Here is a 16,959-nt window from a genome sequence, read left to right as displayed (position 1 = left end):
ACTTATATTCCTTCTGTGGGAGTAATTTGATGGCTCGATATTTTGCAATATTTTTTCTTATGATGTCTATGTTGTACCTGCCATTACCACCAGATGATAGGTGTAAATTTTTTGTATCGCGTTTGGAATGTAAAATTAGAATGAACAATTTGAGGCTTATTACAAATCAATTAGTTCTAACCATAAAACCTAAAAATCATACATGTATCATCTCTTTTGAGAAGTAAAACGCACCATTTGAAGTAATTTATTTGCCAAAAAAGAGACTAAAATAATGTAGAAAACTTGATCAGTATTGGGTATTACTTTAGGATATCTACCTCTCGACTATATCATGTAAGTATTTATCAAGTATTCAATTATCATTGTGATGGAATCGAACCTGGTTAACTGTAATGCATTTGCTAGAATTACCATATTCAGTAGTAACAAAGGGGAAGAGTTCAAATGCCCTCTCGATTCTTTTTGTCTTGTGAGGAGTTACATGAAGGGGACACGGTCTAAGAGATCCTAGGAGATTATTCATGATGAACTCGTAACTGCACACAAATTTCTACTTTCCAACTTAAATACATACTTAAAAGTATTCCCTGCGAAATAAGTATATGTTTGTTCAGCGTATAATGTTTCTTGAAACAGGTCGGAAGTGAGAAGCCGCTAGACTGACTTGTTTGGTAATGGATATCTATCCAACTCCTTTATGTTCCATACCTACATAAACTGGGAGTTAAGGATATAAGTAGGGCCTCGTAATTCAGAAGATGTGTTTTCGACAAAAGCATGAATGCTAAAAGAGATTTTCTAAAATATAGAAGGAAAAAAAGGGACTTTAAACATCAAGGAAAACAAAGATTGCCTTAAGAACCTAACTTTCCACATTTTCCTCCACAAATCCTAATCACTCAGTAGGTCGAGATATTCCATTTTTCCAAGGGCAGCCTTACTTACCTGTTTCTTCAAAGGAAGTTTGTGATCTTAGATTGATCTTTGTGATCTTAGATTGATCAATCACGCTCCTTACGTTTATCCAGTTCTCTATAAGAACCTCAAAGGGCTTCTTTAAGAGCCCTTAGGGCCCCCGGGCGTTACCTTCAAGATGATGCTGCTGCTGCTATTCCTAAGAAAAAAGAAGAACCCATCTGCACTTTCAACATCTGATATGTGAGTTGGGAATTGAAAAGAAAGAGTAAAGAAAAAAGTAACTTTTGCATGTGTTTACCTTTTCGACAAGTCCATATATCATTTAAGCAGGTACCTTCTTATTATATCTTCAAACTCTTCCGAAGGGTGAACTCAGGAAAATGTCAGATTAAATATCAAAATTTTCGTCAACAAATTTTGCAAAGTAAGTCGAGTTTTATACATATAATAGAGATTCAACGTGCGTGGAAACAAGTTTAGGCCTAGTGGTTCCTACTATCATAATTATTATCCCTATACAAAAGCGAAAACCATCAGGATAACTTCCATCGACATTCGTAACAAGCAAGTTCTTTCTTTCTCCTAGTAAGAAGCATAATTAATAAAGAGGTAAGCATGATATAACTGAGGGCCAAAGTGGATCGAAAACTAAAGGCATACATTCCAACCAAATCAAAGTTCAATAATATAGAGTAAGGATACGCATGCTCGAAAGACATCTCTAATGTGAAACATGATATGCCCATGCTTGACTCTGGATATCAAATTAATGCAGATGTAGTTATGTCCTATGAATATCAATAAATTTAATCACATGAAAATCTTGAATAAAACGTTTTTATCTTTACCTAAGCCCTCTAAACAAGTCCTCTCTAGTTAATTCTATTCTTCGACATGCATCCAAGCTTAAAATATTCTATAAGACTGAAAGAATAATAAAGAATTGGTAACTATGACGCATGAATAAGCAGCAAACTCGATACAAAACCAGTGAATAAATTCAACAATAAGAGCTTGCATCCTGTCAACAAGAAATTGAATTTTGGTAGACACATAGATTGGGCGAATTATCTAAGAGCGGCAAATTCTTCCTGGGGGACTAATAATTGAACTCTGTAACAGTTTAAAGCTATTGTTTCCAATTCAGATCAACACTGTGTTTAATTATTCCATCAAAATTTGTATCCACAGTCCATAATCGATAATCTTATGTTCAAATACAAATTACCTAAGAACGGTAATCAAATTTAAAAAGAAACTTAAACCAAGAGATAGTAATACTAAATGCGAACATGATTTAAGATTGATTATGTCAGAATGTGGAATTCCATATTCATCAAATACATTGAGGGAAAAAAAATGCTAGAACGCAACGAAGAAAGAAAAATTTCAAGACATTATCCTCTAAAACTTATTTTTTATTTTCTATCAATTTATCTTAGAAAATGCCAGGCAAAAAGTCTAACAATCTACATCCTAGCCTTACTTGGAGTGACCAACAGACCAAAATTTAAACTTCATCAATTCAATTAATTTGAGGAAGGCTAAGAAAGAAAAGTATTAGAAAGCAAAACCTGCTGGCCAATGACAGTATTCTTAAAATATTCCCAGATTAGCAGCTGCAAATGAATGACATGATTTAGATTCTATAATTGTGATTCTTTAGTCCAATATTACCTTTATTATTGCTTCATAATTTTGGTAAATTTAAAGTAAATAATTCTCTCATTTCTTGGAAAGAACACAAATGTGAAAAGCAACATCGATGTTCCTTTGTTGATTTCAAGGCTATGCAAGCCAAAATGAGGCTTAAGCTCAAAGAATTAAGTGCAAGGGATGCTGATCGTTCCCAAGCAATGCTCATAAGAATAAGTGCTAAGAGAAGAACAGTCGCATTGACCAATTGAGATATGAGAAGTAGGGAAGAGATTTAGATTTGGACCTGCGTTCCTGTAGTCATAAGAGCATAAAAAGAATATATATTATAATCCTCTTTGCCTCTTGCCATCCTCGTGAAGCTTAACCTGTTTAAGTAGATTGAGAAAACGTAAGATCAAGAAGCAACTAAATTAATGACTGACGTGTCACTTAAAAACTTTGGTTCATAAGCATTTCTATACAATATTGTGGCCGATGCTATGGATGGATCTGTTTGATGAGGGTGGGTGTTGGAGGTAATCTCTCATCGAAAAGTTGAAAAGAAATTCATAAGTTTATAAGAGACAATGGTCTAAAAACCTATTAGCTTAAACTTTTGAGTTGCGGATAGATCTGAGTCCGAAATAAGTATGTAGATTTTTCCTAATAAGTGATATCAAAACCCAAGGTAACAATTCTGGATAAGTGTACATGCTATGCGTGGAAACTCATACCCCACCAGGCTCGAGTGTGGAACTCGTAGCTAGTGAATGTCCTAACAATTGGTATCCGAGTCCGGAAGTGGAAGCTCGGCTCGAAGTTAGTTGTGTCTAGTGTGTTGCTTGTCGTCGTATCACGGGGATTACGACGAAGTCCTCCACATAGTCGAGAAGGGGGAGAATTGTTGGGACAGTTTCTCTCCTATATGAAGAATGGTGAGGGCGGGTGTTGGAGGTAATCTCACATGGAAAAGTTGAGAGGAAATACATCGGTTTATAAGAGATAATGGTCTAACAACCTATTAGCTTAAGTTTTTGAATCGCGGATAGATTCGAGTCCGAAGTAGGCTTTTGGATTTTTCCTAATAGGATCTTCCATTAACACAAACTTTGGTTAGTCACTGAAATCATAGCCCGATTACACTAAATGATGAAATATCAGGAATTCTTATATGACCGAGACTATGGGCTTCCTGACATCTTGAACCAACATGTAATGATATCTAATTTATGACATTTGCCTCAGTAATATAAAGATATGACCCGCCTACAAGGAAAGAAGCACAACGTATTTCTTGTAGCCCAGTCTTGCTTCAATAAGTAAAGCTACGCACAAAAAGTATATCCAAACCAAACATAGGTAAAGCAATAATTAATGTAAAAAACATCGAACATGACAGCCACCAACAACAACCACATGAAAACTGAGATGTGGCGGTGCTAAGAGAGGGATAAAACAACAGAGCAAAATCGGTTGGGTGCGACCTGTTTGGTGAGAAATTCGATACCCTCGCATTTGATCGAGTAGTTTGGAGGCGACAGTGGGGAACAGGAATGTAGAATAGTCAGCAGCAGTTGTACAAGGGAAGGAACAGAGGAAGAGATAAGGTCGTTAACCGTGCAGAATTTTGTATAAATGGGACCATTTGGGGGTAGCAATGCCAAGGACGTCACGGAGGATTCCGCCAAAGGCATGAACAGTTGAATGAGAATTGTGACCAGTTGCAACGAAGAGGCAGGCGACCCCGACGAGTTAGATGCGAGCGGAGGAGAAGGGGGCAGGCAGGGTGAGGCTGGTGAGCTAGGACGCCCGCGAGGGCAGCGATGAGATCTCTAGGCAAAACGGGAAGTCAAGGAAGGAGGGGCGAGGGGAGGCGGGCATGCTGGCGATAGAAGTCTGCGCACAGTGATACAGAGCTCAACCAACTTTTGGAAGACACAGAAAAAGCGGGAGTACCGTTTGAGAGGAGGAGGGGAAGCGGGACTCAACGTGTCAAGGAAGATACATAGAGATATATAATATATATGCAGTAAATAGTGATCGAGGAGGCACGATCCAATGAAAAAACACAGCGAAAAGGTATAATTGATAGCTTTAGGTGCGAAAAAGCTCCAAATGGTGCCGGGTGAGTGTGAAAACACTTTGTTGAGCTCCATATTTTTAATAGAGATATAGATTCATGGGCCTCTGACTTATCTGTCCAATAGCAAATTGTCCCATGAGCTTTCATCATTGCCAGTTATACAATACACTTGAAAATAATGAATTTGATTGGGAATCTGTCAGTGTCACAATGATGTTACACCTTCACAACACTAACATGAGTTAACAAAAATTGCCTAGACTCCTGTGCGAATCTAAATTTCGTCTCGTTGGGGTTCGCATGCATGTGTTATCGCACGGTTTGAGAGTGTCTACTTTTCCGTGGAGACGCGTGACAGATACGCGTGAGAAGGAGGGCTGGCAAGTTATCCAAGCCTAGAGTTACGGGATACACCTAATAGCTAAGGCATTGGTCTTGCGGAACCGAAAATTTCGGATTCGGGGGTTCTATTACGCGCGGGCCTATATTCTGCACATCCTTTCGGTACTCTGTTCGTTTAAAGTTTGCCGTTTTATTTCATTTACAGCGTGATTTAGGTTGCACTCGCCTTGCCCATTTTGACACCGTAAATTAAAAGAAACACTCAGACCGTTAGCTCACCGATTGGAGTCCTTACAATGACTGAATATAAATACAGAAAGACATCCTTACAATGTGCTCTCAAATAAATATAAATACATATGCGTACATGGACCCGGTCAATTTGCATTAGCCCAAATATTCCACTCGTGCTCACCTTGTGGTTTTAAATGACCGAAACCGAAATTAAGGCAACGCGGGCTCAGAGAGTCGGGAGTCGGGTCCAACCGAACCGTCGGATAACAGAAGAGTCGTTCGGTTCTTTTGATAGACGTGAGATCGATCGAGCTCCCGGGTCATGTTCGGCCAGTATTTACCTTCCCGATCCGAGTCGTCCACATAGACACTACTAGGAGCGAAGCAGTAAGTCGAGGCAAGACCCGATTCCGCACTCGGGTTGCGCGCACTCGGTGTGAATGGGCGTTGGACCCGTGATAGACGATGAGGGGCGTTGGACCTCGTGTACATCGTATCCTATAAGCTAGGGCTCAAATCGCGATAAAACAAACAAAAACAGATAAAAACAGGTAAAAACAAACAAAAACAGATGACTACAGACAAATTGTGTATTGAGCGCCAAGTTTACGTGATTAACCAATTATGATCCAAGATTGTTTGGCAAATAATTTCCTAGTCTAAACGGAACATGAACAGATGCAAAGCTAGGCCAACTAAGTATGTGTGGGTTTGTTTTAAATTATTATGTATAGTGACAGTGCGGCTTTAACAGATTATGTCAAGAGCATGTTTTTTGCCTGAAAAATCCAAAACCTATCCATTTTTGCCTATTTGCCTGTGTTTGATTAGACTGAGTGCACAATTAATCGAATTTTGCATTTTCTGACAAAAGGACCTGCTCTATCGACGCTATTACCGGTAATTTATTACTTCATGCACTTTGCTTAAAGTCGAGTGATTTATTTAACCAAGTTACACATCCTTTTTCCTGTATGTAAAATTATTTTAGTGATTACCATCCTATACCTTGGATACAACGGGTTTATGAAGCGATTTGTGATACGAAGACCAAGACGAGTCCCCGAAGGCCAAGAATGCCCGGTCAATGATGGCCGATATACTCTTGGGCCCTCGTGGACCCGAGATAGTCACTGATACCCAAATCCATGCACATTAATTAAAACTAATACGTTTAACTTATGATTTATCATCCTATCAATGTCAAATAAAAAAATACAGTTGTAATCACATATTAATCACAATTATAACACATATCTTACAAAGCCGGCGCCGCCATAATCACAAGAAACACACGCAAGCATGTAAACATACACAAACATAATATTAACGGGATCGATAAAACGGCGCCGACTCATGGAAGCGGAGAAAAATAAACACACATAACCATGCCACGTACGCACAATAAGCAAGACAAATACATATTAAAAGAACATGCATATTATCGGTCGGGGACTCACATATGACGGGTCAGAACTCTTATTATTTTACTTTTCTCTCTTTTTTTTCCCTTAAAAATTGCCCAAGGACCGAATTGAAATAATTTCAAAGAGTTGGGGCTGATTTGAAAATTAGGCCAAAAGGGACTGATTTGGAACAGCTCAAAAAGTCAGGGATTGCTTTGAAAATATCAAATTTGACTAAGGACCAATCTGTATTTAACAATTAAGTCAATGGCTGAACAGAAAATACTGAAAATGACCCGGGACTTAATCAAAACAGACCTGAAAGTTTAGGACTGATCTGAAAAAGTGCAAAATGTTGCTGGGACTGGACTGAAACAGATTAAAAAGTTCCCTGGACTGATCTGAATAGTCTGGAAAGTTCAGTGGCTGAACTGGAAGTCTTGAAAATGGCCCGGGACTTGATTGAAACAGATTTGAAAGTTCGGGACTGATTGAAAAAAAATAAAAATAGCGGCAGGGACTGAACTGAAACAGTTAGGAAAGTTCTCTAGGCTGACTTGAATCGCCTGAAAAGTTCAGTGGCTGAACTGAAAGTGTTGAAAATGGCCCAGGACTCGATTGAAACAGATTTGAAAGTTCGGGACTGATCCGGAAAATTGGGAAGAGTCGCAGGGACTGAACTGGAACAGAATGAAAAGTTTGTAAAACCGGGTTCGGAGTAATCCTGTTCATCGGCACGATTCGCAAACGTTCATTCCACATTATTATCATCCAAGCAAACATCAACATACGAAAATTAGGCTCTAAGCATGCTACTAAGTCGGGATTTACCTAGCTCCGAGGAGAAAATCCGGAAGTCGGGTCTGTGGAGCAAGTCGGGCACCCGGTCGGGTTTGGTAGACCCGAATGGAGAAGAACGCGTCTGGGAGGAGAGCTGGCTAGCTCGGACGGCTCGAGTTGTTTCTCCAAGTAGGGTGGGGGGCTCTAGACTCTCCAAAGGCTCCTGGAGATGCTCGAGGATGGCTCCCAATGGGCGGCTACCTGTGTTGACCCGGAAGAACACGAACAGACCCGGTTAGAAAGAAAAATGAAACAGAGAGGAAGAGAGGCAGTCTGAGTGACTCCGGTGGTTGCGCACGGTGACTCCCCGCTCCTGAAGACTCCCGGCAGTCTGCTGGAGGTGGTTCGTGAGTTGACTGAGGTGTCAAGAGGGTTCGAGCGGGAGTCCAGGAGGAACTAGGGGTGTTCAAGAGAGAGTTGCGAGCTAAGGGGGATGGGAATTGTGTGGTCCGAAAGGTTCAGAGCTGAGGGAGAGAATGTTTGGGCGAGCTGAGGGGTGTTTCAAGAAGGGAGAATAGGAGTTCGAGGGCTCTATGTGGTGAGGATGAGCTGAAGGTGTGTGAGAGTGTGTAGAGGAGTCAAGTCGGTGATTCAGCTGGCGAGTTTTTAGGGTTATAGGGGATGAGCTGAGGGCTACAGTGGATCACAACAAAGTTGAGCTGAGAGGGAGGGTAGAGTGAGCTTGGGAGAATGCATGGGAGATGTAGGGGAGGCAGGTGGGTAAGGGGTTGTGTGAGGGTGCATGGGTGTAGAGAGAGAGAGAGAGAGGGGGTCAGAATGCATGGGAGCTGTAGGCCATTATTGGGAGGCTTGTAGGCTCAGGTTGCAGGGGTTTAGTGTGCGGGGAAGGAGAAAAGAGGAGCTCCTGAAAGAGAGTGGTCCTGATTTCCGGTCAACTGCAGGGGAGGTTGCAGGCGAGGAAAAGCTGGCCCCTGTCAGCATGTCAAGGCTCAATTCGAATTGCCTATCGGGAAGAGAGGGGGCGAGTTGCAGGGCTAGCTGAAGGAAGAAAAAGAAAAGAGGGAAAAGATAGGGGAGCAAAAGGCCACAAACGCAATAGAGGAAGGAGAAGAGGAGAAAGTCGGGATAGGGTTGCTCGATGCTTAGAAGTTGCAGGTAGGGAAGGTAAGGAACGGGTCAGATGGTGTGACAAGGGGTGGCAGAGAGCTCGGCTGGCCACTTGCAGGAGAAAGGAAAAAAAAGAAGAGGGCCACAAGTCTGCACGCAGCAGACCAGGGAAGAAGAAGAAATAAGAAAAGAAGAAAAAAAGAAAAAGAAAAAGGAAAGGAGAAGGACGGGGGATGGAGGGAAAGAACGACACTTGATCCTTTTGACTTTTTTTTTTTGAAAAATTTGGATTTGCTGATCCGTTTATTTGATTTTGATTTTGATTATGATTTTTTTTGAAATTGACGTGCGTAAATTATAAAATTCTTGTCTTTTCAATTGGATGTCGGAAATATAATCCAGGACCGGCATTGTGTTCAGAAAAATTTATGAATCAATGTTGTGCGATGAAATATTTTCCTGCATCAAGTTTTCGTCTCGGGTTTTGAAAATTGACGTTGCACGTGAAATCCAAAGACGTCCCGTTCCGTATAGTATTTTTCTAAAAAATGATAAATTGGTGTTAACTACCACATAATATGTTTTCTGAAAACCGATAGACCAAAATGGGATGCTGACAACTACCACATAATATATAGTGATATTTATTTTCTCTAATGCCCTTTCCCTTATATGAAGTCATCAAAAAGAAAATGGTACTAGCTTACAAGTACGAAGGAAAACTACTCTTGAACAGACGATTCAAGGCATTCTTAACTATTGCATACATTTTTTTTATTGTGTAAAAAAAGCTAGTATAGACTAACGAGTTATGCCTTGCTTCTAAAACATTAGAAAGACATCAATAATTGCATGAATTATTAAGTAAGAATTACATATAATATATGAGGAAAATATATGTCATAGCATAACCATTTACTTTTGTGTCAATTTTATCAGAAATTTTTATGTAGTGTTTGGTACCGAGGTTAAGCTTGATTTAATTTGTTTTAGTTTGATGTAAGGAGATAAACACAAAAGTTGTTGAGAAAAGTATGTGAAAAAATTTGAAAAAGAATATAATAAAGTAATAATTGTGTTGTTGAATTGAGGAAAAAATGTTGAATATTCGAGAAAATTTAGTATTAAAAATTAATTTAAAGAATAGATAAGAAAAAGTAAGAGAGAATTTATAGAAAAAGATAAAAGAGTAATGATTATATTGTTGAATTGAGGGAAAAATAAAGTAAAGTAAAGTTAAGATAAATAAAATCATATTTTATTACCAAACATTTTAGTTAAGATAAAATGTTGTGATACGAAGACCAAGACGAGTCCCCGAAGGCCAAGAATGCCCGGTCAATGATGGCCGATATACTCTTGGGCCCTCGTGGACCCGAGATAGTCACTGATACCCAAATCCATGCACATTAATTAAAACTAATACGTTTAACTTATGATTTATCATCCTATCAATGTCAAATAAAAAAATACAGTTGTAATCACATATTAATCACAATTATAACACATATCTTACAAAGCCGGCGCCGCCATAATCACAAGAAACACACGCAAGCATGTAAACATACACAAACATAATATTAACGGGATCGATAAAACGGCGCCGACTCATGGAAGCGGAGAAAAATAAACACACATAACCATGCCACGTACGCACAATAAGCAAGACAAATACATATTAAAAGAACATGCATATTATCGGTCGGGGACTCACATATGACGGGTCAGAACTCTTATTATTTTACTTTTCTCTCTTTTTTTTCCCTTAAAAATTGCCCAAGGACCGAATTGAAATAATTTCAAAGAGTTGGGGCTGATTTGAAAATTAGGCCAAAAGGGACTGATTTGGAACAGCTCAAAAAGTCAGGGATTGCTTTGAAAATATCAAATTTGACTAAGGACCAATCTGTATTTATCAATTAAGTCAATGGCTGAACAGAAAATACTGAAAATGACCCGGGACTTAATCAAAACAGACCTGAAAGTTTAGGACTGATCTGAAAAAGTGCAAAATGTTGCTGGGACTGGACTGAAACAGATTAAAAAGTTCCCTGGACTGATCTGAATAGTCTGGAAAGTTCAGTGGCTGAACTGGAAGTCTTGAAAATGGCCCGGGACTTGATTGAAACAGATTTGAAAGTTCGGGACTGATTGAAAAAAAATAAAAATAGCGGCAGGGACTGAACTCAAACAGTTAGGAAAGTTCTCTAGGCTGACTTGAATCGCCTGAAAAGTTCAGTGGCTGAACTGAAAGTGTTGAAAATGGCCCAGGACTCGATTGAAACAGATTTGAAAGTTCGGGACTGATCCGGAAAATTGGGAAGAGTCGCAGGGACTGAACTGGAACAGAATGAAAAGTTTGTAAAACCGGGTTCGGAGTAATCCTGTTCATCGGCACGATTCGCAAACGTTCATTCCACATTATTATCATCCAAGCAAACATCAACATACGAAAATTAGGCTCTAAGCATGCTACTAAGTCGGGATTTACCTAGCTCCGAGGAGAAAATCCGGAAGTCGGGTCTGTGGAGCAAGTCGGGCACCCGGTCGGGTTTGGTAGACCCGAATGGAGAAGAACGCGTCTGGGAGGAGAGCTGGCTAGCTCGGACGGCTCGAGTTGTTTCTCCAAGTAGGGTGGGGGGCTCTAGACTCTCCAAAGGCTCCTGGAGATGCTCGAGGATGGCTCCCAATGGGCGGCTACCTGTGTTGACCCGGAAGAACACGAACAGACCCGGTTAGAAAGAAAAATGAAACAGAGAGGAAGAGAGGCAGTCTGAGTGACTCCGGTGGTTGCGCACGGTGACTCCCCGCTCCTGAAGACTCCCGGCAGTCTGCTGGAGGTGGTTCGTGAGTTGACTGAGGTGTCAAGAGGGTTCGAGCGGGAGTCCAGGAGGAACTAGGGGTGTTCAAGAGAGAGTTGCGAGCTAAGGGGGATGGGAATTGTGTGGTCCGAAAGGTTCAGAGCTGAGGGAGAGAATGTTTGGGCGAGCTGAGGGGTGTTTCAAGAAGGGAGAATAGGAGTTCGAGGGCTCTATGTGGTGAGGATGAGCTGAAGGTGTGTGAGAGTGTGTAGAGGAGTCAAGTCGGTGATTCAGCTGGCGAGTTTTTAGGGTTATAGGGGATGAGCTGAGGGCTACAGTGGATCACAACAAAGTTGAGCTGAGAGGGAGGGTAGAGTGAGCTTGGGAGAATGCATGGGAGATGTAGGGGAGGCAGGTGGGTAAGGGGTTGTGTGAGGGTGCATGGGTGTAGAGAGAGAGAGAGAGAGGGGGTCAGAATGCATGGGAGCTGTAGGCCATTATTGGGAGGCTTGTAGGCTCAGGTTGCAGGGGTTTAGTGTGCGGGGAAGGAGAAAAGAGGAGCTCCTGAAAGAGAGTGGTCCTGATTTCCGGTCAACTGCAGGGGAGGTTGCAGGCGAGGAAAAGCTGGCCCCTGTCAGCATGTCAAGGCTCAATTCGAATTGCCTATCGGGAAGAGAGGGGGCGAGTTGCAGGGCTAGCTGAAGGAAGAAAAAGAAAAGAGGGAAAAGATAGGGGAGCAAAAGGCCACAAACGCAATAGAGGAAGGAGAAGAGGAGAAAGTCGGGATAGGGTTGCTCGATGCTTAGAAGTTGCAGGTAGGGAAGGTAAGGAACGGGTCAGATGGTGTGACAAGGGGTGGCAGAGAGCTCGGCTGGCCACTTGCAGGAGAAAGGAAAAAAAAGAAGAGGGCCACAAGTCTGCACGCAGCAGACCAGGGAAGAAGAAGAAATAAGAAAAGAAGAAAAAAAGAAAAAGAAAAAGGAAAGGAGAAGGACGGGGGATGGAGGGAAAGAACGACACTTGATCCTTTTGACTTTTTTTTTTTGAAAAATTTGGATTTGCTGATCCGTTTATTTGATTTTGATTTTGATTATGATTTTTTTTGAAATTGACGTGCGTAAATTATAAAATTCTTGTCTTTTCAATTGGATGTCGGAAATATAATCCAGGACCGGCATTGTGTTCAGAAAAATTTATGAATCAATGTTGTGCGATGAAATATTTTCCTGCATCAAGTTTTCGTCTCGGGTTTTGAAAATTGACGTTGCACGTGAAATCCAAAGACGTCCCGTTCCGTATAGTATTTTTCTAAAAAATGATAAATTGGTGTTAACTACCACATAATATGTTTTCTGAAAACCGATAGACCAAAATGGGATGCTGACAACTACCACATAATATATAGTGATATTTATTTTCTCTAATGCCCTTTCCCTTATATGAAGTCATCAAAAAGAAAATGGTACTAGCTTACAAGTACGAAGGAAAACTACTCTTGAACAGACGATTCAAGGCATTCTTAACTATTGCATACATTTTTTTTATTGTGTAAAAAAAGCTAGTATAGACTAACGAGTTATGCCTTGCTTCTAAAACATTAGAAAGACATCAATAATTGCATGAATTATTAAGTAAGAATTACATATAATATATGAGGAAAATATATGTCATAGCATAACCATTTACTTTTGTGTCAATTTTATCAGAAATTTTTATGTAGTGTTTGGTACCGAGGTTAAGCTTGATTTAATTTGTTTTAGTTTGATGTAAGGAGATAAACACAAAAGTTGTTGAGAAAAGTATGTGAAAAAATTTGAAAAAGAATATAATAAAGTAATAATTGTGTTGTTGAATTGAGGAAAAAATGTTGAATATTCGAGAAAATTTAGTATTAAAAATTAATTTAAAGAATAGATAAGAAAAAGTAAGAGAGAATTTATAGAAAAAGATAAAAGAGTAATGATTATATTGTTGAATTGAGGGAAAAATAAAGTAAAGTAAAGTTAAGATAAATAAAATCATATTTTATTACCAAACATTTTAGTTAAGATAAAATGTTGTGATACGAAGACCAAGACGAGTCCCCGAAGGCCAAGAATGCCCGGTCAATGATGGCCGATATACTCTTGGGCCCTCGTGGACCCGAGATAGTCACTGATACCCAAATCCATGCACATTAATTAAAACTAATACGTTTAACTTATGATTTATCATCCTATCAATGTCAAATAAAAAAATACAGTTGTAATCACATATTAATCACAATTATAACACATATCTTACAAAGCCGGCGCCGCCATAATCACAAGAAACACACGCAAGCATGTAAACATACACAAACATAATATTAACGGGATCGATAAAACGGCGCCGACTCATGGAAGCGGAGAAAAATAAACACACATAACCATGCCACGTACGCACAATAAGCAAGACAAATACATATTAAAAGAACATGCATATTATCGGTCGGGGACTCACATATGACGGGTCAGAACTCTTATTATTTTACTTTTCTCTCTTTTTTTTCCCTTAAAAATTGCCCAAGGACCGAATTGAAATAATTTCAAAGAGTTGGGGCTGATTTGAAAATTAGGCCAAAAGGGACTGATTTGGAACAGCTCAAAAAGTCAGGGATTGCTTTGAAAATATCAAATTTGACTAAGGACCAATCTGTATTTATCAATTAAGTCAATGGCTGAACAGAAAATACTGAAAATGACCCGGGACTTAATCAAAACAGACCTGAAAGTTTAGGACTGATCTGAAAAAGTGCAAAATGTTGCTGGGACTGGACTGAAACAGATTAAAAAGTTCCCTGGACTGATCTGAATAGTCTGGAAAGTTCAGTGGCTGAACTGGAAGTCTTGAAAATGGCCCGGGACTTGATTGAAACAGATTTGAAAGTTCGGGACTGATTGAAAAAAAATAAAAATAGCGGCAGGGACTGAACTGAAACAGTTAGGAAAGTTCTCTAGGCTGACTTGAATCGCCTGAAAAGTTCAGTGGCTGAACTGAAAGTGTTGAAAATGGCCCAGGACTCGATTGAAACAGATTTGAAAGTTCGGGACTGATCCGGAAAATTGGGAAGAGTCGCAGGGACTGAACTGGAACAGAATGAAAAGTTTGTAAAACCGGGTTCGGAGTAATCCTGTTCATCGGCACGATTCGCAAACGTTCATTCCACATTATTATCATCCAAGCAAACATCAACATACGAAAATTAGGCTCTAAGCATGCTACTAAGTCGGGATTTACCTAGCTCCGAGGAGAAAATCCGGAAGTCGGGTCTGTGGAGCAAGTCGGGCACCCGGTCGGGTTTGGTAGACCCGAATGGAGAAGAACGCGTCTGGGAGGAGAGCTGGCTAGCTCGGACGGCTCGAGTTGTTTCTCCAAGTAGGGTGGGGGGCTCTAGACTCTCCAAAGGCTCCTGGAGATGCTCGAGGATGGCTCCCAATGGGCGGCTACCTGTGTTGACCCGGAAGAACACGAACAGACCCGGTTAGAAAGAAAAATGAAACAGAGAGGAAGAGAGGCAGTCTGAGTGACTCCGGTGGTTGCGCACGGTGACTCCCCGCTCCTGAAGACTCCCGGCAGTCTGCTGGAGGTGGTTCGTGAGTTGACTGAGGTGTCAAGAGGGTTCGAGCGGGAGTCCAGGAGGAACTAGGGGTGTTCAAGAGAGAGTTGCGAGCTAAGGGGGATGGGAATTGTGTGGTCCGAAAGGTTCAGAGCTGAGGGAGAGAATGTTTGGGCGAGCTGAGGGGTGTTTCAAGAAGGGAGAATAGGAGTTCGAGGGCTCTATGTGGTGAGGATGAGCTGAAGGTGTGTGAGAGTGTGTAGAGGAGTCAAGTCGGTGATTCAGCTGGCGAGTTTTTAGGGTTATAGGGGATGAGCTGAGGGCTACAGTGGATCACAACAAAGTTGAGCTGAGAGGGAGGGTAGAGTGAGCTTGGGAGAATGCATGGGAGATGTAGGGGAGGCAGGTGGGTAAGGGGTTGTGTGAGGGTGCATGGGTGTAGAGAGAGAGAGAGAGAGGGGGTCAGAATGCATGGGAGCTGTAGGCCATTATTGGGAGGCTTGTAGGCTCAGGTTGCAGGGGTTTAGTGTGCGGGGAAGGAGAAAAGAGGAGCTCCTGAAAGAGAGTGGTCCTGATTTCCGGTCAACTGCAGGGGAGGTTGCAGGCGAGGAAAAGCTGGCCCCTGTCAGCATGTCAAGGCTCAATTCGAATTGCCTATCGGGAAGAGAGGGGGCGAGTTGCAGGGCTAGCTGAAGGAAGAAAAAGAAAAGAGGGAAAAGATAGGGGAGCAAAAGGCCACAAACGCAATAGAGGAAGGAGAAGAGGAGAAAGTCGGGATAGGGTTGCTCGATGCTTAGAAGTTGCAGGTAGGGAAGGTAAGGAACGGGTCAGATGGTGTGACAAGGGGTGGCAGAGAGCTCGGCTGGCCACTTGCAGGAGAAAGGAAAAAAAAGAAGAGGGCCACAAGTCTGCACGCAGCAGACCAGGGAAGAAGAAGAAATAAGAAAAGAAGAAAAAAAGAAAAAGAAAAAGGAAAGGAGAAGGACGGGGGATGGAGGGAAAGAACGACACTTGATCCTTTTGACTTTTTTTTTTTGAAAAATTTGGATTTGCTGATCCGTTTATTTGATTTTGATTTTGATTATGATTTTTTTTGAAATTGACGTGCGTAAATTATAAAATTCTTGTCTTTTCAATTGGATGTCGGAAATATAATCCAGGACCGGCATTGTGTTCAGAAAAATTTATGAATCAATGTTGTGCGATGAAATATTTTCCTGCATCAAGTTTTCGTCTCGGGTTTTGAAAATTGACGTTGCACGTGAAATCCAAAGACGTCCCGTTCCGTATAGTATTTTTCTAAAAAATGATAAATTGGTGTTAACTACCACATAATATGTTTTCTGAAAACCGATAGACCAAAATGGGATGCTGACAACTACCACATAATATATAGTGATATTTATTTTCTCTAATGCCCTTTCCCTTATATGAAGTCATCAAAAAGAAAATGGTACTAGCTTACAAGTACGAAGGAAAACTACTCTTGAACAGACGATTCAAGGCATTCTTAACTATTGCATGCATTTTTTTTATTGTGTAAAAAAAGCTAGTATAGACTAACGAGTTATGCCTTGCTTCTAAAACATTAGAAAGACATCAATAATTGCATGAATTATTAAGTAAGAATTACATATAATATATGAGGAAAATATATGTCATAGCATAACCATTTACTTTTGTGTCAATTTTATCAGAAATTTTTATGTAGTGTTTGGTACCGAGGTTAAGCTTGATTTAATTTGTTTTAGTTTGATGTAAGGAGATAAACACAAAAGTTGTTGAGAAAAGTATGTGAAAAAATTTGAAAAAGAATATAATAAAGTAATAATTGTGTTGTTGAATTGAGGAAAAAATGTTGAATATTCGAGAAAATTTAGTATTAAAAATTAATTTAAAGAATAGATAAGAAAAAGTAAGAGAGAATTTATAGAAAAAGATAAAAGAGTAATGATTATATTGTTGAATTGAGGGAAAAATAAAGTAAAGTAAAGTTAAGATAAATAAAATCATATTTTATTACCAAACATTTTAGTTAAGATAAAATGT

The sequence above is a fragment of the Punica granatum genome, chromosome 1, assembly GCF_007655135.1.
Source record: "Punica granatum isolate Tunisia-2019 chromosome 1, ASM765513v2, whole genome shotgun sequence".
In the NCBI taxonomy this organism is placed as follows: domain Eukaryota; kingdom Viridiplantae; phylum Streptophyta; class Magnoliopsida; order Myrtales; family Lythraceae; genus Punica; species Punica granatum.
The sequence above is the reverse complement of the archived record's forward strand: the minus strand, read 5'-3'. Positions refer to the sequence as shown.